A 24,619-nucleotide genomic window follows, 5' to 3' on the forward strand; every position below is an offset into this window, starting at 1 on the left:
ATAATTGTGTCATGGGGGTTTGTTGAACAGATTATTTCATTACCCAAGTATTAAGCCTGGTACCCATTAGTTATTTTTCTTGATCCCCTCCCTCCTGCTACTCTCCATCCTCTGAAAAGCCCCAGTATGTCTTTCACCTCCAAGAGTTCATGTGTTCTCTTCATTTAGCTCCCACTTATAAGTGAGAACATGTCGTTTTTGGTTTCATCTTCCTGAGTTAGTTTTCTAAGGATAATGGACTCCAGCTCCATCCATGTCCCTGCAAAGAACATAAATTTGTTCTTTTTTATGGCTGCATAGTATTCCATGGTGTACATATACCACATTTCTTTATCCAATCTATCATTGATAGGAATTTAAGTTGATTGATTTCATGTCTTTGTTATGTAAACAGTGTTACAATGAGCATATGTGTGCATGTGTCATTATAAGAGAATTATTTTATATTTGACACAGAGTCTTGTTCTGTCACCCAGGCTGGATTGCAATGGCAGGTTCTTGGCTCACTGCAACCTCCACCTCTTGGGTTTCAGCAATTCTTCTGCCTCAGTCTCCTGAATAGCTGGGATCACAGGCATGTACCACTACACATGGTTAATTTTTGTATTTTTAGTAGAGACAGGGTTTCACCATGCTGACCAGACTGGTCTTAATCTCCTGACCTCAGGTGATCCACCCACCTTGGCCTCCAAAGCTGCTGGGATTACAGGTATGAGCCACCACGCCCAGCCAATAGAATGATTTATATACCTTTAGGTAAATATCTAGTAATGAGATTGATGGGTCCAATGGTATTTCTGACTCTAGGTCTTTAAAGGATTGCCACATTGCCTTCTACAATGGCTGAACTAATTTACACTCCCACCAACAGTGCATAAGTGTTCCTCGTTTTTTTCCACAACACCCCCAGCATCTGTCATTTTTTGACTTTTTAATGATAGCCATTCTGACTGGAATTAGATGGTATCTCATTGTGGTTTTGCTTTGCATTTCTCCAATGATCAATAATGTTGAACGCTTTTTCATATGATTGTTGGCCATATGTACGCGTTCTTTTGAAAAAAGCCTGTTCATGTACTTTTCCACTTTTATATGAGATTGTTTTTTCTTGTAAATGTATTTAAGTTCCTTATAGAGGCTGAAATATTAGACCTTTGTCAAATGCATGGTTTGCAAAATTTTTCTCCCATTCTGTGGGTTATCTGTTTACTCTGTTGAGTTTCTTTTACTCTACAGAAGCTCTTTAGATTTTATTTCTCCTTTGCTTATGAAGCTTAATTTAGCTGTACATAAAATTCTTTGTGGAATTTATTTTCTTTAAGAATGTTGAAAATTTGTCCTCAATCTCTTCTGGTCTGTAGGGTTTCAGCTTGGAGGTTTGCTGTTAGTCTGACAGGCCTTCCTCTGTTGGTGACCTGACCTTTCAGAGAGCTTTTAATTTTTGTCAGTTCAATTTATGCAAAGTAATTTTGTTGGTATATTGTTATTTAATTTCTATATCTACTAGTGAATTGAGTATCATAACATCTATTAGACATTATAATGCTAAATTAGGAACTTCTTATTTAATACACTTCTATTTTTCTATTGTCTCTTCTTTTTCTTGTCAATATTTAAGCAGGTCTTTTGATGTAATATAAATATTAGATTTATGTTATATTTTTCAGTCTAATTTTATTTAGCAGTTATATGCTATATATATATATATATGTACATTTATCTTAATATTATTCAATGCTTTTAATTTTATATAAATTTTAAAAATCTTTTACCTCTAGGCCAGAACATTTTTTAAATCTATAAAAATTTATTGTGGTGAGCTGAGATCGCGCCATTGCACTCCAGCCTGGGTAAAAAGAGCAAAACTCCGTCTCAAAAAAAAAAAAAAAAAAAAAAAAAGAAAAAGAAAAATTAAAGCATTTTCTGATAAAACTTTATTGAAACACAGCCACCCCATTTACCTACATATTATATGACTCTTTTTCCATTACAATGTCAGAAATATGCAGTTGCAATAGAGACTGGAAGCTTGAAATAAATTTACTATCTGATACTTTCCAGAAAAAGTTTTCTGAACCTTGCTCTAGGTTAATATATCCTTCTGAAGAATTTTTCCAGGCCTTTTATTTTCCTAGCATTGCAACTTACTTAATATGAGTCTCATTGCATTGGGATTTTGTTCTCTGCCTTCCAAGGTGAGAGCTAGCTACCTTAGATCTAATTTATTGAAGATGGATGCTAGTTTTTATGTTTTTCTCTCAGGTGGCAACTGCTGACTAATAGAAAACTTCTGAAGAAAAATACTGTAGAACAAAGAAATCAATATCTCATTGTATAATGTCAGAGTCCACAGAAAATTAGAAAAGATCTTTCTAGCACCTTTAATTACGTTAGTGACTCCACTTCTGATCTCATTTACCATGCATGTGCTTCATTTGCTTTGTCTGATATTTCTGTCTCTAGCAGTGATACATTTAAATCAGTGATTATCTTCTTTACTGGCTCATTGATTCAAATCTGGTTGTCGCAAGTCATTAAGTGGTCACCATTACAAAATGATGGAAAAGGAGAAGATCTGTCCCTCTCTGGCTGACAGTATAAAAGTCACTGGACTGCCAGTCTGTTCATTCCCAAAAAAAGAGTTTATGGAAGAGTTTTAATACCCAACTTAACAAGAGAGAGAGAGAAGAGGACTGAAGGATAAAAATTACTTGGCAGAAAGCATTAGAAAAAGCTACTGTAGTGATCCTAGCCGACCTGTAATTATGAATATTTCTACACGTTTTTGAGGTTTACAAAGCAGTTTCCAAAGCTGATTTAATCTTTTCTACATCTTTGTGAATGACTTTATTTTTTTTAATCCCATTTCACAAATCAGATAACATTCAGATCAAACAGCTCGTAAATGACAGAGATAAAACAAATCTATGCCCTTAGGTACTAAATATCATGGTTTTTCCAAGTGTCTATATTATTTTTATTGGAAATAATGTAGAGAAGCATGATGGAGAGGAATTAAAAGACTGCAAGGATAAGGCTAAGACAAAGAAAAGTAATTTTCTCCTCTACAGAGAAAGGCAATTTTCTTCAGTGCAAGGAAGAAAAATTAAATACATTTTTCAGAAGTTTAATGTTCATGTATACAATCATTCATTTACCAAATATTTACTGAGAGCCTATTATGTGTTGGGCATTGTTCTAGGGGCTGGAGACACAGCAATCAACAAAAGATTCCTCTCCTCCTGGAGTGTAATAATAATAGGTAAAATATATAGTGTATGAACCAGTGGTGTATATATACATATACGTATATATATATTATATATATATATAATATATATATATACATATATATATATATATACATAATATATATATAAAGCAAAGGAGAGGATATAAAATGTCAGAGTATCAAGTTGAAATTTTACAAAGGATGACCAGGAAAGGCCTCACTGAGATGGCAGCTGAGAAGTTACCTGATTCACCAGAAACGTTATTTGGATTAACTTATTTAACATTATAGTTTATTTCCCTATTTTCTCTTGGAAGGTACCTCATACCCATTCTGTTCTTACCAAAATTACACCAATTCATTATCAAGTGTTTCTAATTAATTACATCTACTAATTAATTAATCTAATCATTTTCCAATGCACCAAGTAGAAGGTGACAAACTTGGTGAAGCTTGTCACACTGTATCACATTAGCTCAGCACTCTCCTGAGTAGATGACATTTTAAAAATGACTATCTGCTTAAAGAGAGTGTGTGAAAAAGCGGTAGCTTTCAGCACCGTCAGAATGTTCACTTGGATAAAAGCAGTCACCCCGATGTTTTGTGCAATGGTCCTAGTAATGCCAGAAATGCAGAAATGCTAGAAATACAAGAGTTAAAGTTACTGCCTCTTGCTCTAGGAGGAAATGAGATGGAAGATAGTTGACTGCTCCATTTCTCTTCCCACAGTCATGGGCAGCCGCAGTTACTTTCTGATACATTCTGACAGTTTGTAGGTAAGAAATATCTACTCTCCTTTTAAGAGGTTATTAAAGCAATTTATAAAAAGTGGCACCATTGTTGACATTTAAGGAGGGTTACCAAATAAATAACAGCCCCCTTTTCTTAGTACCTACATTTGTAACCAAATGACACGAAGTTAAAAAAACAAAAACAAATTATCAGCTTCATTACTGAGAAAGCGGTTTGGAGAATGTAGCCTAGATTTGCATGCAAGTAAATTGTTTTGCTAATGTTGCTCTCTACAATTAAATTTATCCTATAAACATTTATGCAGACAATTGGATTCACCAAAATGAGAAAGAAGAGCCACCAAATAGACTTTGGTTTATATGGTACAGGCCTGGCTTGTGTCAAACATTTCCCTATCTTTCTCTGGGGAAATGTGAGTTTTGAGGAGAAAATACCACGATGTCGAAGTCAGAGTGTTACCCTAAAGGCACTCCCTCCATATGGAAACATCAGTAGAGGAACAATTAGAGTTCCTCTCTTATAATTTCATTTGACCTAGAAATACTATCTTACATTGGCATTAATGGAAGACAGGAAAAAAAACTCCTTATGATTTATTCTTGAAATTAATTTGATCTTAGTTTTAACATCAGTCACTCAATTAAAAAAATTAAAAAGACTTGCAAAAGTACTTGAAAAAAAGTGGATATAATAAAATTGTCCCAGCAAATGTTAACTTCCAAAAAAATGTGCTCAGTACTATAAATATACTAGCTTCCAGAGATATTTTAGAATCAAATGTAATCTTTACTTTCAAGATATTTATAATTAAGCAGTTTAGAAATAATAATCATAAATGATAATAAGCAATACAGCATAGAAGGTTATTGTTACTTAGTAACAATTATCACACGATATTGCTCCACAGGAAAACCAATGCTCCGCAGGAAGAGAGGGCTGCGTGGCATGATAGGAAAACCCTTGCCTGGGAAGCCAGAAACCTGGGCTCCTGTTTTGCCAAAATCTAACTGAGACTTTCTATATAATATTAAGTCTTGTTTAATCTCTTTAAGTTTTAATTTCCTATTCTGTGAAATGAAGGGTTCAACTAGAACCTACGCAAAATTTTAAAAATTAAACATTTCCAATATAATAGTAACCAAAATAATCTTTGAGCTTTTAAAGTTAGAATGGATTATGTCCCATATATTTTGTTCTTCATATTAACAACTGCAAGAGAACAATGAAAATAAATTGTAGGCCAGGCAAGGTGGCTCACGCCTGTAATTCCAGCACTTTGGGAGGCTGAGGCAGGCAGATCAGGAGGTGAAGAGATCGAGATCATCCTGATGAAACCCCGTCTCTACTAAAAAACACAAAAGTTAGCTGGGCGTGGTGGCATGCGCCTGTAGTCCCAGCTACTCGGGAGGCAGAGGCAGGACAATTGCTTGAATCCCGGAGGTGGAGATTGTGGTGAGCCGAGATCAGGACACTGCACTCCAGCCTGGTGCCTGGCAACAGAGTGAGACTCTGTCTCAAAAAAAAAAAAAGGAAAAGAAAAGAAATTGTAAATTGATAGAAATTTGCAAATAAGTATGCAAATAAAGACGAATAATCAAAGCACTAACGTGGAAACCCAGTCCTAGCTATTTCAAAGGCCTAACATTTGTTAAAAGAATGGTGAGGTGCAATCATCAACTCATGTTACCAGAAAGCAGTCTGGATCCAGACTCCAAGAGAGGGTTCTTGGATGTTACATAAGAAAGGATTCAGGCCGAGTCCACAGTGCAAAGTGAAAGTACGTGCGTTAAGAAAGTAAACGGGTGAAAGAATAGCAGTCCATAGACAGAGCAGGGCATTCCTGAAACTAAGAGGAGGAATGCATCCACCCTAGGTACCACGCTTGCCGATAAATAGGATCACAAAGTCAACAAAACCATGGGAGATGGGCTCTGCTACAAGTGCTTGTGATCAAGGATTAATTTTCTTAATTGCTATATTTTTAAGAATCAATATTATCTTTAAACAAAAATTAAGAATGCTTCTGTTCTTAAGACTCAAGATATTGGGATATCAGGACATTACTGATTCTGGGTCTGTTTAGTAAACATTCAGCCTGTTCCCTTAATTGTAAACATCACGAGGCTAGAAATACCTGGCTTTCTGGGAATGCAGTCCCGCAAATGCCAGCCTTATTTTTCCTAGCCCTCATTCTAGATGGTGTCGTTCTGATTCAAATGCCTCTTAAACACTTGTCTCTGTCTTTTTACTTAATTAAAAACAGACTTCAACCACTCCACAAAAACCCTGTGCAGAACCCTTTCCTAGGGTGTAATTTCACATAACCTGGGACTAAGAAGTAGGATCTAATACATAGATATAAGTCTTTTGTTCTAGCCCTGAACAAAAAAAATCTTGTTTGAATGGATTGGAGTGTCATTCTTACCATGTGTACCCTATCAAGAAGTGGTAGAAAGAACAGAAAGAGACGCTGTTTTCATTCACTCCGGTGTCTCTATCACGGCTATGTATTTTGTAGAATGAAAATATTTTCCTTTGAGAAATTTTTTTCCTTCTGCTAAAGAAAAATAAGGCAATTTCTTTAAAAAAAAAGAAAAAAGAAAAAAGGTTATGTTTGGGTGAACCTGAGAATAATTCAGAAAGGGCTGGCTGCCCCTAAAGTTGCCAATACAGGCTGAAGGGACTGAGGAGACTCTTACTGATTTTAGGAGGATCCTTTGTTTAATGACCGTTTTGAAAGGAAAGACAAGGAAATTGAGAGAATTAATTGATTCTACTTAATAGTTAAAGAAAATAACAGAAATTCTGATTTTTTAGCTTTTTGCTGGATCACGTGAAGGAAAGGAAGGGAGGCCACCATGTGAGGAGGATGTGATGGGGAGAAAGTTCTGGTCAGGAAAAATGAAAACACAAAAAGTAAAGAAACAATCAAACAGAGGCATAGAGAAAGGGCAGCTGGCCGGAAGTTTTCTGTGGTGGTGATGTCTAATGTCGTTAGTGACACTAATACGCCACAGTGATAAATTTAAAATTGTGTTGTTTCATGTACTCTACTAACGCTTCTCTTCCTTATGTCAAAACCTCCAGGAAAAGTTGGTTACCCAGAAAGAATCCTAATGAAGATGTAAGAGAAGGGATGAAGTATGGGTTTACTCTGGGATAGAAAGAAAAAAAAAAAAAAAGGAGCTGCAAGGGGTGAGATCACAGCTAAAGACCAAACCATTCAGTAATAATTGAAATTTAAAACTGAACATAAAGGTGGCAAAAGGAACTTAGGCACCTCCTTCCAAGAATTTCAGAAATAACGGAGACAATGATAAACTTCCCTGAGTAGGTGGGATGAAAAAGGATTAGACCACTTTATTTTCTAAAAAAGAAAGAATCTTAGAGATTAAAGTCCTCGAAGTCTTATGGGTAGCACTTTCTCTCCAGTACCCGCAGTACACAGAAACTCTCAAGTTCAGGTCTAATTTCTGATAGAGTGATTTGTTAAGCTTAGATAAGCAAACACAATGCAACTCATCATCAGGAGAATATACTTAGGTGAATGCAATATATTCAGAATGACATCTTGACTTTGGGTACCTTCCTGTGAAGCTACATAAATCTTCTCTTATATACAGTGACTCATCAGACATTACAGCTAATAGCTCACAAAATGAGATTTGAAGTTTATAGCTTGAAATCATTGTGTTTGTTGATCCTGTGCGTGTAGGCAAGGGTACACGCCTGTGTATCAGTGAGGGTGTCTGCTCTTTGCTTGAGGAAGGAAGAAGTTAAATTGGGTCATGGAAATAGAAAATAAAGTTTCCTCTCTCCCCATATAACAGATGAAATGTCAACCTGCAGCCAGGGATTGTTAAAGTCCCTAAATGAATCTCTGTGTGCTTATGCATTATTCATGATGGATTCTGGGATTTCAGTGCTTGGCACTGCTGTCAGAAGGAAATGAAAGACATAGATCAAAGTGGGCACTAACATTTTTGTGTGTATAAATTGATCTCTTTTCAATATAAGAAATTTTATTACTGAACTATGGGTCTACCGGGAATTTTTCTCCAAAGTAACACTTTTGGGGGACATTCTTCACTTCATGGAAGTATTTCATAACAGCATTCAGGCATCATGGTTTATACTTGTGGCTGCTGAGCCATTTTGAATGGCTTTGTTTTCAGAAATGCCAGTAAGTGGGTTGCTGTCAGAACAGTTCAAAGTCTGTCAAGTTGAACTTATTTTAATGTGTTCATGTCTAATAACACTTATTTAACTTGTATCAGCATTGCAGTATACTAACTCTAAATATGATACTTACTCTACTTTTAATTTGTCCTTTAAAAAGCAATTAACATCTCTTTTGATTTCTTGCTGCTTTCAGGCCTAAAAATGTGGCTATCTTCTTTAATTTTATTGATAAACAACATTGATTACTTCAATTCTGATACCCTAATTTAGATGGAACATATATTGCTCTTATGCTATTGGATGAGTTACAGAAATGTCGCCTGTATTCAAAGCCATGGAGTCAGTTGTGGAGAGAAATTACCAAAAACAGAAAAGTAGAAGTCACGGAATTACATACCATTGGCATGAATGAAGGAGAAAGTTGTCACATATTTTGTATTTTTTAAAGAAAATTAGACATACATGTCATTTCCTCATTTTCCTAGATTTTGATCTGGAAGCGAAATGGTATAACAAAACAAGAGTGAAGATTGATGTTTTGGCATTTAAATTTTAGCTTTTGATTTTATTACCTAGATTACCTTAGGTAATTTGTTAATCTTTTAGAACATTAGTTTCCTTATCTGGAAGATGAACCCAATACTATTTAAATTATATATTTGTTGTGAAACGATGTCAAGACTATGAATATAAACAGGCCACCTACAATAAAGGCACTTTTAGCAGTCGTTATTTCTGGAGTGATTTGATATTGGGGCCCCAGCTGTTCCTAAAGCTCAGTTGCATTTTTGCCCTTTTCCAGCATGATTATTTAACTGCTCCTTTAGTTGCGTAGTTACCCTGGTGTCTTCATATCCCTACTAGATTTTAGCGGAGAGTGCAGGGAACCAGAGACTTATTGTTTACTTCTGAATATATGACGCTTAGCAGAGTGTCTATGATATTTAATTACTAAAAAACAATAAATATTTGTTTGTTGAGTGAATCCATTCAATATATTTTCCATTTTTGCCCAAGCTATTTGTTGCTCTATCTTTCAAATGAAGAACTGAAAAATTCAAATATTAAATACTTAGAAGTGGGATAATTCGAAGTTTGATTACAAAATGTGGAATTGGTTGAGCTAAAGGAAGGTGAGAGACTGCGAGTTTCATCACTCCAGTCTGGTAAATTAGCAATTATTGATCTTGGTTGGTGACGCTGCTGTTTAAACTATTAGGAACTTTTTAAGAGACATCCTAGGAAAATGTCAGGATATGTTGGCTCCTCTTGCCCCTTGAAGTGCTTTGAGAAAGACAAACTTTATTAAAGTGGATTGGAAAACACAGATTTAGTTGAGCTAATCCTGTTTTAGCTTGTACTTAGCAGTCTTGTAACTGATTACCCTCATTTTACTAAGAGGTAGTTTAATTTATTCCCCTCTCTCTCCTTTTCTTCTTTCCCCAGTTCCCCACTTCCTTTTTAGCCCATTAGAAATGAAAATACAACCTTTCATCTCCCCATCACCAAACATTTCCAACGGGGCAAGACAAATCTCTCCTAGAAAGTAGACAGTCGATTTGCAGACCAAAGCATACCCACAAGAGACTCTCACCTCCAGGGTGTTGCCTCAGGAGAGCACGTGATAAATGTGCCCACTTGGCCATTTTTACAACTTACTTCTGTCCAGGAAGGCACCAACTCGACTACTCATAGATAAGGCAACAACCTAGCAGGGGTCCCCTCTCTTGTTCGTTGACTCCCTTAAAAGTGCCTGCTTTCTGCTCCAAAAGTGAAGCAGCGTGGCAAGAAAACTATGCCTCTTTCCCAAGCTGCTTTTGGAATAAATTCACTTGCTCTGTATCAGACTTTCCTCTTGTTAATTGGACTGGAATGCAGCAAATAACTAACCCACATTTTGGTCACAATCTGCGAAAACACAGCTTCAGGTGATCGTTTGTCTCTTCTCATTTTACACTCCATCCCTAGGCAATTTAATCCATTGACTCCGCTTCAGTTAACAACTACCTGCTAATGGATTTATAGTTTTAGCCTTGATTTATTCTCTGGACTCCAGATCTCTATAGGCAATAAACCATTAACTTTTATTTTTTTACTTAAATTTCCAAAAGTACCCAAAACTGAAATGTGCAACATTGATACTGCCTCTCCATTGCTACACCTCAGTCCATTTCTCCTCTGCAGTTTCTATCTCAAAACACGGAACCAGTTTTCATTAGACAGCTTGCCACAGGCAAGATTGCATCCTTGCTTTCCGCCTCTCCTTCACCATCCCTATCAGTTTTCTATTGCAGCCATAACACTGCTATTACAAACTTGGTGGCTTAAAGTAACACTACTACCTCACAGTTCTGTAGATCAGAAGTCTGTTACTATGTGGCTGGATTTTTGTTTGTTTGTTTTTGAAACGCAATTCTTTATTGGAACTTGAAGTTTGTATTTGCAAACACTTAGCAGAAAGGGAAAACAAAAACAATCCACAGCATACACATCCTAGAAGAATCTGGCTCTTCCGAGGGTCTCCACTTTCACCCCTGACTGGCTCTGCTCCGGGGCCTGAGACCCCTTCACAAGCTGGTAACCAGGTCCCTGGCGGCCTCGCCACCAGCCGGGCGAAACCACTGGCTCCTTGCCTTGCTGGCAGGGTCGGGAGCAAGTTGGGTCTCCAAGTCACCGGCAGCCTCGGGAGACTGCTGGGTCCCAGCCTCCTGATGAGCCCTGGGAAACTGCTGAGCCTCAGCCTCTTCCGAGCCCTGCACCCGGAGCCGGCGGTGATGATCGAGTTCGTGATCATCTTGAATGTGTCCTTCTGGTAATAAGGCCTCCCAAATATCAAGATCTAAGCCTCGCTGTCGGGGTCCCCCCAGTTTACGTGAAGCAGGCTGTGGGAGGTGCACGCGGCTTCCGAAGATCGCTTTCACCAGCGAAGCATCCAGGTGCACTGGCTGCGGATTCTTGAGGAACTCGGAGTGGAGGCAGCAGGGCCGCTTGGTGAGGTTACCCACACCTCGAACGGCGCCCCTTCTCGCCGCTGCGGTTGCAGGAGCATGGGAGCCCGCTTGGGGGTGGCCGTGCTGTGGCTGGCCCTGCCCAGGACAACAGCGCCACCTCAAACCTGAAGGCTGGAGGGAGCTGGGCGGAGGTCTGGGTTTTTTTACTTGAGGTCTCGTCGAACTAAAATCAAGGTATCAACCAGGCTTACTACTTCAGCAGTTACGTGACAAAGCCATCTTAATTATATCTGCAAATCTCTTTTGCCAGATAAGTGCCGTAACCACCAGAGTAGCACCAAGGGGTGAGGTCATGGGGACCAAAATTCTGCACACTAGCTAATGTTCAACAGAAGACATTATTATTTTTTATTCTAAATATTTTCCAAATGTTTCCACTTCTGTTGCATACTACCACCAGCATCCTAGACGGAGACACTATCATTTCTTACCTGAACAGGAATACATGCAAAGTTGTCTTTTTCCTACCACTGTTTCCCTACTACTTGTTTCTATTCTTTTCCTTTTGATGCAAACTGCTTTGTGCCTAAATGAATAGTCTTTAAAATATACGCAACAATTGTTCTCTTTAATAATTCATCTGAAGCTAAGTCTTTTAATACTTACATATAGGTATGATATCAGTAAAAATGGCAGAGAAGAATCTCCAAAAAATCATCCCATTATTAAACAGCGAGAAAACTGGCTAATTTATCAGAATTAACTTTCTGTGAACCCTGCAATTAACCAAAGGTTTGCAGCATTCTGGGAGTATTTATTCAATAAAAATGGCTGAATCTCAGTAAAAGCAGGGAGATTCATGGTATTTTAATTTGCCCTATGTCCATGTTCTCTTCATCTCATCTTTGAAAACAGCCCACAGTCACAGTAAAAACTAGCTGCTTGGCAGCTACCAGAGGGGACAGAACAGAATCGGAGCTCCTTCACAACCTCATTCTCAGAGATTGTCAGTATTGGTGGTTCTCTGGAAGACTCCACTGACAGAGCTGTGAGTAGTTTTTTTGTTTTTGCTTTTATTTTATTTATTTATTTATTTTTTTTCTCCTGACATGGAGCTTGCCCAGTGTGAAAAGCTTTCTTCTTGGAGACATTTGTTAAATTGTTTGGAGGCAATTGTGTAACTTCAGATTCACTGAAAAGGAGAATAACCAAAAGCTTACAAATCGTGGAAGAAGATGTCCATAGGACAGGAAAATCTCTAAAGAATCTAGAAGGCCATATGCAGGGTAGGGTTATTTGTATGCCAGCGTGGTGGGAATTCCCAGCAAAGACCTGCGAAGGTCCCAGCACCTTAAATTTGCTAATTCTGAGGCTCTGTGCAAGCAGAAAATGAAGGTTAAGGGTGTTGTCAACTGTTTGGCCTAGTAGTTAAGGTAAGTCCCAACATGCACACAGAGTCCTTCAGCAAAGGTTGGGAAACACTGGTTTCAGGCATTTGAGAAACATTTCTATCCAATGATTAGATGACTGCTAAGCTATACATGCAGGGACTGTAGCAGCCACACACAACATCTGTAGACTTAACAGAATGAACTTCAGAAAAGTCACTCTAATTAAGCAATAACAAGAACACAACAACAACAACACCACAACAGAGGCCAGGGACTCTGATCTCCAGCGTTGTAACATTATGTTATCTATAATTTTCCATCTTCAAGAAAAATGAAAAGACCTACAAAGAAACAAGAAAGTATGGCCCATACATAGAAAAAAAAAAATCAGTAAAAGTAGTCTCTAAGGAAGTCCAGGTGTTGGGCTTACTAAGAAAAAAAAATATCAGCAATTTTTAATCTGTTTAAAGAATTAAAGGAAACTTTGTCTAAAGAACTGATTTTTATATAATTTCTTCATTGATGTAATTTACATTCATTCACTTATTTAAATTCCTTCTTATATTCCTGTTCTCTGAATCAGAGACTCTGTATTCAAAGGCAAGATTATTTGTGATCCTCCTCATCTTCGTCACATCCTTTTGCATACCACTCCTGTGGGGTTTTCTCAGGTACAGACAAAGTTGAAACTCCTAGCTGCTCTTGGTGCTTGCCATGGACTGAATGTTGGTTTTCTTCCCCAGTTCCTACATTGAAATCCTGTTCCTCATTGTGACGATAGTAGGAATTGGGCCTTTGGGAGGTGATTAGGTCATAAGGGTGGAGCCCTCATGAATGGAATTAGTGACCTTATAAAAGAGACCCCATTTTTCTCTCTCTTTCTGCCATGTATAAATAGAAGATAGCAGTCTGCAGTCTGGAAGAGGGACCTCACCAGAACCCAACCACCTTGGTACCCCGACCTCAGAATTCTGGCCTCCAGAACTGTAACAAATTCCTGTTGTTTGTAAGCCGCCTGGTCTATGGTACTTTGTTATAGTTATAAGAACCGAGGAAGACAGTGCTCTTACAGCTCCATTTGGTTCACTCTTCTTGGTGCAAGCTACTTATACCAATATTTCTGTGTATTTCACAATGTGGAGAAGAGTGTACCACAAATGCTTTCAAAGTTAGTCATGAGCCTCTTACTTTAGAGTTTTGGCTTTCTATTCTTTTATCAGTTTCAGAGTAGAAGCCCATATGGGCAGAAGGACATAGAAGAGATATTATTTATAGGGAGAATCTTTTCCTCCTTCTCTATGGCTCTGATGATACCCCCAAATTGGCATTCAAATCCTCCTGAGAAAATTGAGGAGAGAACTCCTGCTCTAATTTACCCCCTATATTCTCTTTTTAGTTAATGAACAAGTACGTGTATGGCCCAATGTCATTCCTTCCCCCGGGACCAGACTGCCTATAGTCATACTTAACTCTTTGCTGTTCCTGCTCCTGACACACAGTCAGTCTATCAGAGCAAGTGCTGCTTCTACTTTACTGGTGATTTCCACTTGCTCAGCAGCTCTACCTGTGAATATTTGGAAAAAGCCAACTTGAGAAACCAGTAGTAAGTATAACTTTTCTCTGTCTTCCATAGATTTAATGTTACTATAATTTATATTTTTACCTTTATTGAATCTTGAAGAAAAGGGGGCAAAACTAAATAGTACATTCAACCGACAACATTTTCGAGTAAAAATGATCATAAAAAATTTGGAAAGCGATGAACAACGAAGAGTATACTATGAAAGCATGTAGAAGTATAATAAATTACTTAATCACTTTTTTCCACTTCTATCAAACTAAAATAAATACACTTCATCATCATGCATATTACTCCCACTCTTAAACACTAGGGTTTATTATAACATTTTGCTTTAATTACAAAGAGCTCTCATATCATTTCAGTAGGCAGAATAATGGTCTACCAGTGATGTTCTAATCTTCAGACTGTGTGAATATACTATTTCCATGACACAAGGGACTTTGGAGATATGATTAAGGTAAGACTATTGAGATGGGGAGATTATCCTGGGTTATCCAGGTGGGCCTAGTGTAATCACAAGAGTTCCTATTAGAACGAAGGAGACAGGAGAGTCAGAATTGTTGAAAGAGATGTGAGGAGGAAAGAAAGGTCAGAGTGATTCAAAGCTGCAAGCCAACGTGGGTGGCCTCTAAATATATATATAGTCCTCTGCTGATATCTTGATGTTAGCTCAGAAAGACTCATTTTTAAACTTCTGACCTTCAGGAATGTAAGAGAGTATTTATTATTATTATTATTCTTTTGAGACACAAAGATTGTGGTTATTTGTTACAGTAGCAATTAGACATTAATATGCTCATTGTTGAGAAAAAATGAGGCATTTGGTATCTATGGCATATTTTGCATCTGTATGTGCTTATAATGTTACATTATTTGCTAGAAAATCAGAATAATAGACAACTTAGGAAGCTGAAGAACAGGGCATATATGAATATGTAAATCACCAACTGGTTGGCAACAATCCAGTGATATGCATTGTTGCACTGGACACGGTATAGGCTTTCGTGTGACCCAGATCTATGTTTGAAGATCATTTTCTTCACTTACTGGTTATGCGATCTCAGGGAAGTTACTTGAGCCTCAATTACCAGCTTAAATTAAGGAGATTTTGAATTACGTGATATTGGCATTGGGAAGAACAGATGTCATGTCCATAAAGTGTATAAGGCAATGGGCCATAGTAGGTGTAACAAACTTTTCATTTGTTAGCCCTGCAAATTCTATTTTTATAACTTTTTCTTCATTTATCTCCTACCTTTCTTTCTTCTAGCTTCAGCAGAGGCTTCTCTCCTTGAGGAATTTTATAAACAAGAGTAGCTTCCTGCTTTTGGCTGTTTTTCTTGGATTAAAAAAACAATAGATTTAATAAACCAAATATTTATCAAATAATTATCTTGCTCTGTCTTCATTCCTGACATAGAATTTCTAAAATCCTTGTACCTGACTTAATGCTAATAAGATGACTTTTAGTGGGCCCTTAAATAGCTATAGGATGGGGGTTGCCAGAGGAACCAAATCTGTGATTAGAGGGTTGGAACTTTCAGCTCTATCATCCGTCCCTCCCCTTGCCTACCTGTGAGGACAAAAGAGGGGCTAGAGACTGAGTTAATCATCAATGGCCAATGATTTAATCAATTATGATTATAGACTGGAATATCCATGAAAATCCCTAAAGGGTGGGGTTGGAGAGCTTCTGAGTGAAAACATCAGGGTATTACGGGGAGTGGGGGGTGGGGTAGCTGGTCAGAGAGCTGTGGAAGCTTTGGGTATGTCCCCCCAGCCACATAACTACAAATGTATTTGTATGATGTACATCTGCACCTTTGACCCTAGTTGTTTATTTCCAGGATGGACACTTGACCTAACATGGACAAATCAGTTTCCATATTTGTGAATGAGGATTGTGAAAGGTCAGTTAGTTATGGGTACGTCAATGAGATAAGCAAAAAAACAAAAACAAAAACAAATCTGTGTTAGAAGGAGAAGGAGAGCCAGAGGAGGAAGAAAGGGAGAGAAAGAATCAGGGACAAAGAAAAATGAAGCATATTGGAAGAAATAAGCAGAGATTAAGCAAACAGACGACTTCCTGAGCAGTCTCAGTTCCAGTTCTAGCCTAAGGCTTTGTTTCATTCCTTTCCTTAGGTTCTATGAAATACTTGGTACCCCTCCAGTAAATTTTAGTTTTTCCATTAGTTACTTGCAACGATGAGTTCTGGCATTCATTTTGTTCATTCACTTGTTCTACCAGCATTTACAGAACTCTCATGTGTGTCAAATTCTTTGCTATTGCAGGAGACATAGATATTTGCCTTCAGAGGTATAAGCACTGTAAAAAGGAAATGAAGGTCTCTTTGGGAATGACATGTGAGAGACATTAATGCACAGAATTTAGAGTGCCTAGTCTATCACTGTAGCTAATCAAAAATTGAAGGAGAAGCCATATTTCTGCTTTCTTATGTTTTGTCTAATTAGAGGATGATTAATCTGATGTTATGGTCTGGGATACCAGAGAAAAGGATATATCTAATTTGTATTCCAGAGGAAATAATGAAAAGGGTGACCTGGAACAATAAATCATTAACAACATGCTCTACTTTTCAAGTAATATTGAGAATCACTGAACAGCAGGTGCAAATTGCGAAAGGGAGGGAGGGTTTCAACAGTTTACAAGGATCAAAGGCTCATGTAAGAAAATGGAAGAAAGAGCTGGTAAAAAGAGAGCCTCTGTACTAGGCTTAAAGAGTTTGAGTTTTATTTTTTATGAAATGAAAAACTATATAAATAACTAAACAGTAAAACATGTCTAAGGCCACTGAGGTCAGGATTTCTCCTGTCAGTTTTGGGACTGAAAACGTCCCAAAGGATTTTCACATTTTCTATGGGTTCCAATAATGAGACCAATAACTTGTACTTACTGTGTCTGTGTTTTCCAGTTGTATTCTCTAGGGACTAATTTCAGAAAAGGAAAGATAGCAGAGAATGAATGGATCCAGCTCTTAGTCAATAGAGCAGTGGCCAGCAAGGCATTGTCTTCGTCAAACCTCAGGGAAGCTAATACAGTCCCTGTAACAGCTCTAATTAGATTCTAGACCTCAAAGTGAGCAGTGTTATTTCACTTCATTAATTTTCAGCAGTTATTCCTTACTATCTAAAAATAGGAAAAAGGTTATAAGCTTGTTAAAATAAAACCTAAACAGGAGAAATTTATACAAAATTGGGAAGGAGTATGAAGGACTAGACTAATGAATCAAAAGACAGAAATAAGGCAAATAATATAAATGTCAACACCACTGAATGATAAGAAAACCACAGATATTTCTTCAAATGTGTAAATTCTAGATTTTGCTGAACCCAATCTTCTAAGCTATGAATATAAAGTGTTCCTTTTCTGTCTTAAAAAAATCATGTTCAATTATTCAACACTTTCAGAAAGAGTTGGGTTGCTAGTTTTCTACCTTGGCATTTTAATGGGTGTTTCAGTTATTTTTTTGAAATTTTGCTTGCAATTACCTGCAAACTTTGACAGTTGAATTCATGCTCAAATCCTCCCAATTTGGCTATATTTTCTGAGGAAATTATATTTGTACACATTTGAAAATGGAGTCAGAATTCATTTTGACTGGATGCCACGTGGGTACAGCTCAGTCAGTTCAACCATGAGTAGAACACATCCTATATTGCTACAGCTGATTCATGATACAGTGAAGATATTATTGTGTCATTCATAATATATTAAAAATTAAATACAGATATTTCAAAAAGAGAAACTCAAATGCCTTCTAATTTTAATTGTTTTACTAAATGAGACAGACAATTAAACCAGATGATGAGATATTCATTATATTTTATTAACAATGTGTTCAGTTGATTTTTTAAAAATTCATTGTTTGATAAGAATTGACAACCTAATTGACTGCATTTATCATTATACAGACACAGCTTTGAGCTCCCAGAGATTTAACACTTGAGGATATAAAGTTCATGACAGCCAAGCAATTAATGTTTCACGTTAAAGATTGGTTTATTAGTCTCATAAGCAAAGATGAATTAAAGTATAATATAATATGTGATGATGAATTTTTACTTTACTTTCCCCATTTGAGCACAAAATGTTCAAGTAATAGAACATAAACATGTCTTAAAAATACAAAAAATAATCTCATAATAAAATGTTATTTAATTCTGAAAATACAAATTTCTATTTTTCATATATGAACAAAATACATGACCATATTTCAGATTTCTAGTATAAATATCATTAATCTGATTTGTTTTTTTTTCTTAAAAATAGGTCAAATATGATTAAAACTTTAAGCATTCAGAAAAAACAAACAAGCAAACAAAATATTACAAAAACATCAAAAAGATACTCTTACAGGACCACAAAGATAATGGTTTTTAAGAGAGCAGTTACAAAGAGAGGTAGAGGTGTATGTTTTAGATAAAGATGACATGAGTTGCTGATGAACTGGATGTGAAAAGACAATTTATTGAGAATGACTTCTACATATTGGTATGTATTAATTGGGTAGATGAATTGGATAGCTGTAACAATTATTAAGACTGAGAAAACTGAGAGGGACAATAAATTGATGATTCTTTACACCCATTTAGGCTTGAGAAGCCTATTAGATATTAGATAATAATATCAAAGAAAATTACATCTGGGAGCACATGTTGTGAAAGAAAAATAAATCAGAAATAGATAAATTATGTATTTTAAAAATTAAAGTGTTAAATAAATAAATAAAGGAAAATAAATCTTCGGGCCCCCAAGTCTCTAAGCTAAAGGGATAAGTCAAGCTGGGAACTGCATCGGGTAAACCTGCCTTCCATTCTATTCAAAGTCATCCCTCTGCTCACTGAGATAATGCATATCTGATTGCCTCCTTTGGGAAGGCTAATCAGAAACTCAAAATAATGCAACTATTGGTCTCTTATCTACCTATGACCTGGAAGCTCCCTCCCCACTTCAAATCTACCCACCTTTACCTTGCCAATGAATAAATGTTCATCTTGCATATGTTGATTGATGTTTCATGTCACCCTAGAATACATAAAACCAACTGTGCTCTGACCACCATGGGCACATGCTGTCAGGACCACTTGAGGTTGTGTCATGAACACACATTCTCACTTTGGCAAAATAAACTTTCTAAATTAACTGAGGCATTTTTCAGATTTTCAGGGTTCACAATGTCTAAAATCTACAAATCTTAAAATTCGAAATCTTTAGTCTCAGAAAAACAAACACACTTGCTTACATGACCATGATGAGGAAAGAGAAAATTAGGAAAGAGAAAAAGAAAGTGTAATTTGTGATAAAAATTTGGGTACCGCCACGACTTAATGGAGGCAGTGACAAATCATTAATTTTCTGAAAACTTAGTTCTCATGCTAGATTCTTTTTTTTAGGACACCCTGCTTGACTAGATGAATAGAATCACAGAACAGGCATTCCGTGGCAGAGTATGTAGCATGGTTCTCTCAACTGAGGGTTAGGAGAGTAGAATCAGGGATGCCTTTGATGACCTTCCACTTATGGTCATTGACAATATTTTTATAAATTAAGCATTAGAATGATCTTGAATATCATCTTTCATTCTTTGAAGCCTGTGGTGGCAAAATGGTAGTCAAGATATCTGAAAGCTCTTAGCAGTAGCAGGAAACGGGGTCACGTTGTTGAAGAAGTTTTCTTAACCTCTGATATCCAAATAGAGATGCCGATTTGGAATTTGTATATGTGAGTCTGGAGCTCTCAGAAGATATCTTGATCAAAAGTACAAATTTGAAATCAATGGGATACAGAAAGCATTTAAAACCTTGAGAATGGATGAGGTCACAGAAGGAGCAATTAGACTTTGAAAAAGGGCCTAGAAAAATTCCTAAAGATTGTAGTATTTGGAAATTGTGTAGAAAAGAAAGAGTTAACAGTGAAAATGAAAAAGAACTTCCAGTGAGGTGCTGGAGAAATATATGAAAGTGTGATAAACTGCAAGGTGAGATAAACAGTATTTCAAAATAAAAGGAGTGGTCACCTGTGTCCAATCCTGCTGAGAGTTACAGAAAGATGAGGAAATGAAAATATCCATTAGAAATGGTGACATGGAGGTCAGTACTTATTTCAGGAGAAGAACAAGGACACATTCTATATCATAGAGTGTCCAAAATTGAGTATGAGTTGATGTAGGTACTGTGCATGATCAGGGAAGAAGAGAAATATGGATGTAGCCAGAGAGATGAGGAGTTTGTTTGTTTGCCTTGACTTATTTTCAGATTGGATATATGTGGACATAACTGTGAGTTTACAGAAATAATCTAGTAGGAAGGGAGATCTTTATGAAGAAGGAGAGAAAAGAGAATCAAAGGACTCTTTAGTAGATAGAAAGAGAATGGAGGTAAGAGCACAAGCCAATGAGTTAAAGACATTTCTATACTAATAGAAGCATATATAACTGACAGTGTTGAACTTTCCCAGAGTCCTACGCTACTAGAAAACAATGATGGTTAAAAAATTCCTTCATGCTTTTGCATTTTGGCAATGGCTCACTGCAAGAAACAACCCATCCCGGTATAACTTAGATAAGACTTATCATGTCACTCTTGTTTACCTATGATAAGGCCAGACACAGACCATCTGAATTCCTATTTGCCTCATAAAAGATTAGTTGAACTATTTGTCTCTCTTAATCAGTTAAAATAAATAGCTTATTAGTTGATTTGACTAAATTTCATTTTCTCCTGATTTTGACCTATCCTCAGCCTGAGCCTGCCAACAAACAACGCTTCTGTGTTGGCCCCTCCTAAGAATTAGCTGTCTCAAAGGGAAGACATTCCTTGATCAACTGTCCCATGGCAATCATACCCACTCCCTCACACCTAGTTATTTCCAAGCTTTTTTCTAACCCTTATTAATGAAAATTCTATTCTGCCTGACTTTTTAGATGCTTGCAGATCTCATGGTCTGAGCAGTCCCCCTATTCTAATAGTCTCCCTTCACTTATTATAATAATCCCTTTTGAATAAAACCTATCTTTACCTAAGTCAGATTTTTTTTACTTGACAATACAAAAGATGAATAAAAATACAGATAAATTATAGATCTGCTGCATGCAGATAATTGGGTTTTTGTCTGGTGGCTTATTTTCTTAAGGAAATGGAACAATCAATCGAGTTTGAAAATGCCTGAGTAAATATTGATAGTATGAGAGAATACCATATGAAATAAAATCTTTAAACACGAAAAACTGATCTCACTAAAGAAGTGTGGTAGGATTATAGGGTAAGTGTGAGCAGCATTTGTAATTTGTGAAAGTGAAAGCAAGTTTATTAGGAAAGTAAAGGAATAAAAGAATGTCTACTCCATAGACAGAGCAGCCCTGAGGGCTGCTGGTTGCCTATTTTTATGGTTATTTCTGAATTATATGCTGTACAAGGAGTAGATTATTTATAAGTTTTCCAGAAAAGCATGCACAATTCCCAGAACTGAGGGTTCCTCTCCTTTTTAGACTATATATGGTAACTTCCCAATGTTTCCATGGCATTTGCAATCTGTCAAGGCCCTGGTGGGAGTGCCTTTTATCATGCTAATGCATCATAATTAGCATATAATGAGCACAGGGGACCAGAGTTCACTCTTGTTGCCATCTGAGTTTTTGGTGGGTTTTGGCTGGCTTTCCAGCAAACTGTTTTGTCTACAAGGTCTTTGTGACCTGTGTCTTGTGCTGACCTCCTATCTCATCTTGTGAATAAAAATCCCTTGACTTCCTGGGAATGCAGCCCAGTAGGTCTCAGCCTTCTTTTACTCAGCCCCTATTTAAAATGGAGTCACTCTGGTTCAAATACGTCTGACATAATTAAGTCCAAGATTTAAAGCAGAAAAAAAGCAAAGCTGTGAACCAGAAATACAGAAGATAGTTTTAGAATAGGATTTTCAAAAGGATTTTATAAGTAATAATATTGTTTCTGACAACATGGTCTAGCATGCAATCTGGAGAGTAGGTAGCTGTATTGGAGTCGAGGAGATGATAAAGGCCAGAAACCAAGAGGGCAAGGTGTGGAATGAGTTATTAGCATGGATACAGTAATCACCAAAAGCAATGGCTTCATGACTGGAGTAATTGTAGAGAGGAAGATATGAATCAATGTAGTCGAATGGCATAAACTTCAAAGAAGTAGGATTTACTTTCTTTTTTTTTTTTTATCTTTCCTCTTCCTTTTCTTCTTTTGCTTGGCTTTTTTTCTATTAAAGTAGAGAATTTGTTTATTTGGCTTTGAGAAGTGATATAGTAACTACCAGGATAAATTAATCAAATAGAAACCATATATATATATGTATAACATTGAAGCAACTGATGTAAAAATGTAGGCAACAGGAAAAAATGCTTAAGTGAAATTATTGAAATGGTTGATTCATTACTAGGAAGCATGTTTGTGGAAATAGGGACATTAACTAATTCCTGTTTTGGAGATGGAGATATATGGGGTTACTTCACATAGTCAGTGTTCTCCAAAAGATGAGGTTTCCTCTTTTTTATTCTAAAATAAACAACCTGCAAGCAATATTGTAAGTGGTATTTTCAATCATATAAGTTCCTTTTGTGTAAAGATGATTGAAATAGATTAAATACGTAATTTTCTTCTAATGACCCTCAGATTATTTACATAGAAACATCTAGAACAATTTAAACCTCTTTTTAAGGCCAGGCACAGTAGCTCACACGTGTAATTCCAGCAGTTTGGGAGGCTGAAGCAGGCAGATTATGAAATCAGGTGTTTGAAACCAGCCTGACCAACTTTTTAAGTAGATACCCCATCTCTACTAAAAATACAAAAATTAGCTGGGCATGGTGGTGCATGCCTGTAATCCCAGCTACTCAGGAGGCTGAGGGAGGAAAAGTATTTGAACCCAGGAGGCAGAGGTTGCAGTGAGCTGAAGCCACTGCACTCCAGCTTGGGTGACAGAGCAAGACTGCATCTCAAAAAATGAAAAAAAAAAAAAAAAAAAAAAAAACCAACGAAAACAACTTCCCTTTTAAAAAATACATTTGTTTAATTGAGCCTTAGTTAAACCAATAAAACTTAAGGATATAAACACCACTTGGAAAACATTTGTTAAAATGAACTAGTTTTATAATTTCTCCTATTGAAAATTATTCTTATTTCATACTTTTCCTTTTATTTGTGTTTTTATATTATTGCTTAGAAAATGTAGAGAATTTTAAAATGTGTGGTTATTCTCAATGTATGATATTAGTTATTCTTCAGATATTTTAATTATACTGCTTTCATAATGACTCTAAAATGACATACAAGCTCAAGATAAATAAACAAAGTTCATTGTAGTTCTGTTTCCTAAAATTAATGAGTGATAACTCATGCTTATCTATCAACCTCTCTAAAATTAGAATTTAAATTAGGTTTCAAATACATATTATGGTAGCATTCACATGAATGGGTTTACGTTCCTATTCTTGTGAAGATCAGGTATTCTTTTCACCTGTCCCTATTCAGATTGTTATATATGTATACATGTATGTATCTCCAGCTAGCTCTCATCTTGTCTACTGATGATAGATAAGAGAGTAATACTCATGTAAATTCATGAACTATTATCTTACTCTTTCTAAATGAATCTGGATTAATCAAATGCTTCAAAAACCTTCCTTATTCCAAGATTTACTATTTGTCTCCTGCTCTTTTGGTAATTCCCAGATAATAGCTTATTTTGCTTTAAAACATACTTCATTGAGAAGAGAGGGTGCTTTATTTTGATTGTCCTTAAAAACATAATTTTTTCTTTTTACATTCTGTCAGTCCTGCATTTATAAATGAACATAATTAAAAGAGGAAAAAAATGAATCTCGTGGAAGCTTTTATACTTCTGAAAAATTCAGGCTAAAAGTTTCATTAGCATAGTTACTTCAAGCCTTACAATCACAGTTGACTGTTGGAATCTTATTCATTTAAGAATAATTATATTCTAAGCATAATGGCTTCCTGACAATTCTCTATGATGAGATAAAAAGTCAGTTTGGAGGTGAAAGCTATGCAGCTTTCATTGTGATTATAATTAAAAGGTGGAGAAGCCCAATAGAACCTATTGTTACCAACTTAAACAATTAGCTACATCAGACTGGTATTAAGATGATAAAATATATAAACTCAATAATGCAAATGAAAATGTGAGTTAGGGCTCTCCATTATTTTAAAATTGTGCATTTTTAATAAAATTTTAAGAATCTAAAGAATGCATGGAAAATTGTTTGCAAGAAATAAAACAGGGTGTGACATTTACAAATAAGCCCCAGATAAGATGTAATTTACTTTACTTTAAACTTCTTATGATAAAAAAAAAAATAAGAAGAAGAAAAAATAAGTTTTTCACAGGGCAAATTATAATTTGATCTCAATTACAGTAAGAATAACTTTAATGTATTAGAAATAATGTAAATTTTAAAGTATTATGAAAGTATCATTGCTGGCAAGATGGTCAAATAGAAACAGCTCCAGTCTGCAGCTCCCAGAG

The sequence above is a fragment of the Saimiri boliviensis genome, chromosome 3 (assembly GCF_048565385.1).
Source record: "Saimiri boliviensis isolate mSaiBol1 chromosome 3, mSaiBol1.pri, whole genome shotgun sequence".
Taxonomy (NCBI): Eukaryota; Metazoa; Chordata; class Mammalia; order Primates; family Cebidae; genus Saimiri; species Saimiri boliviensis.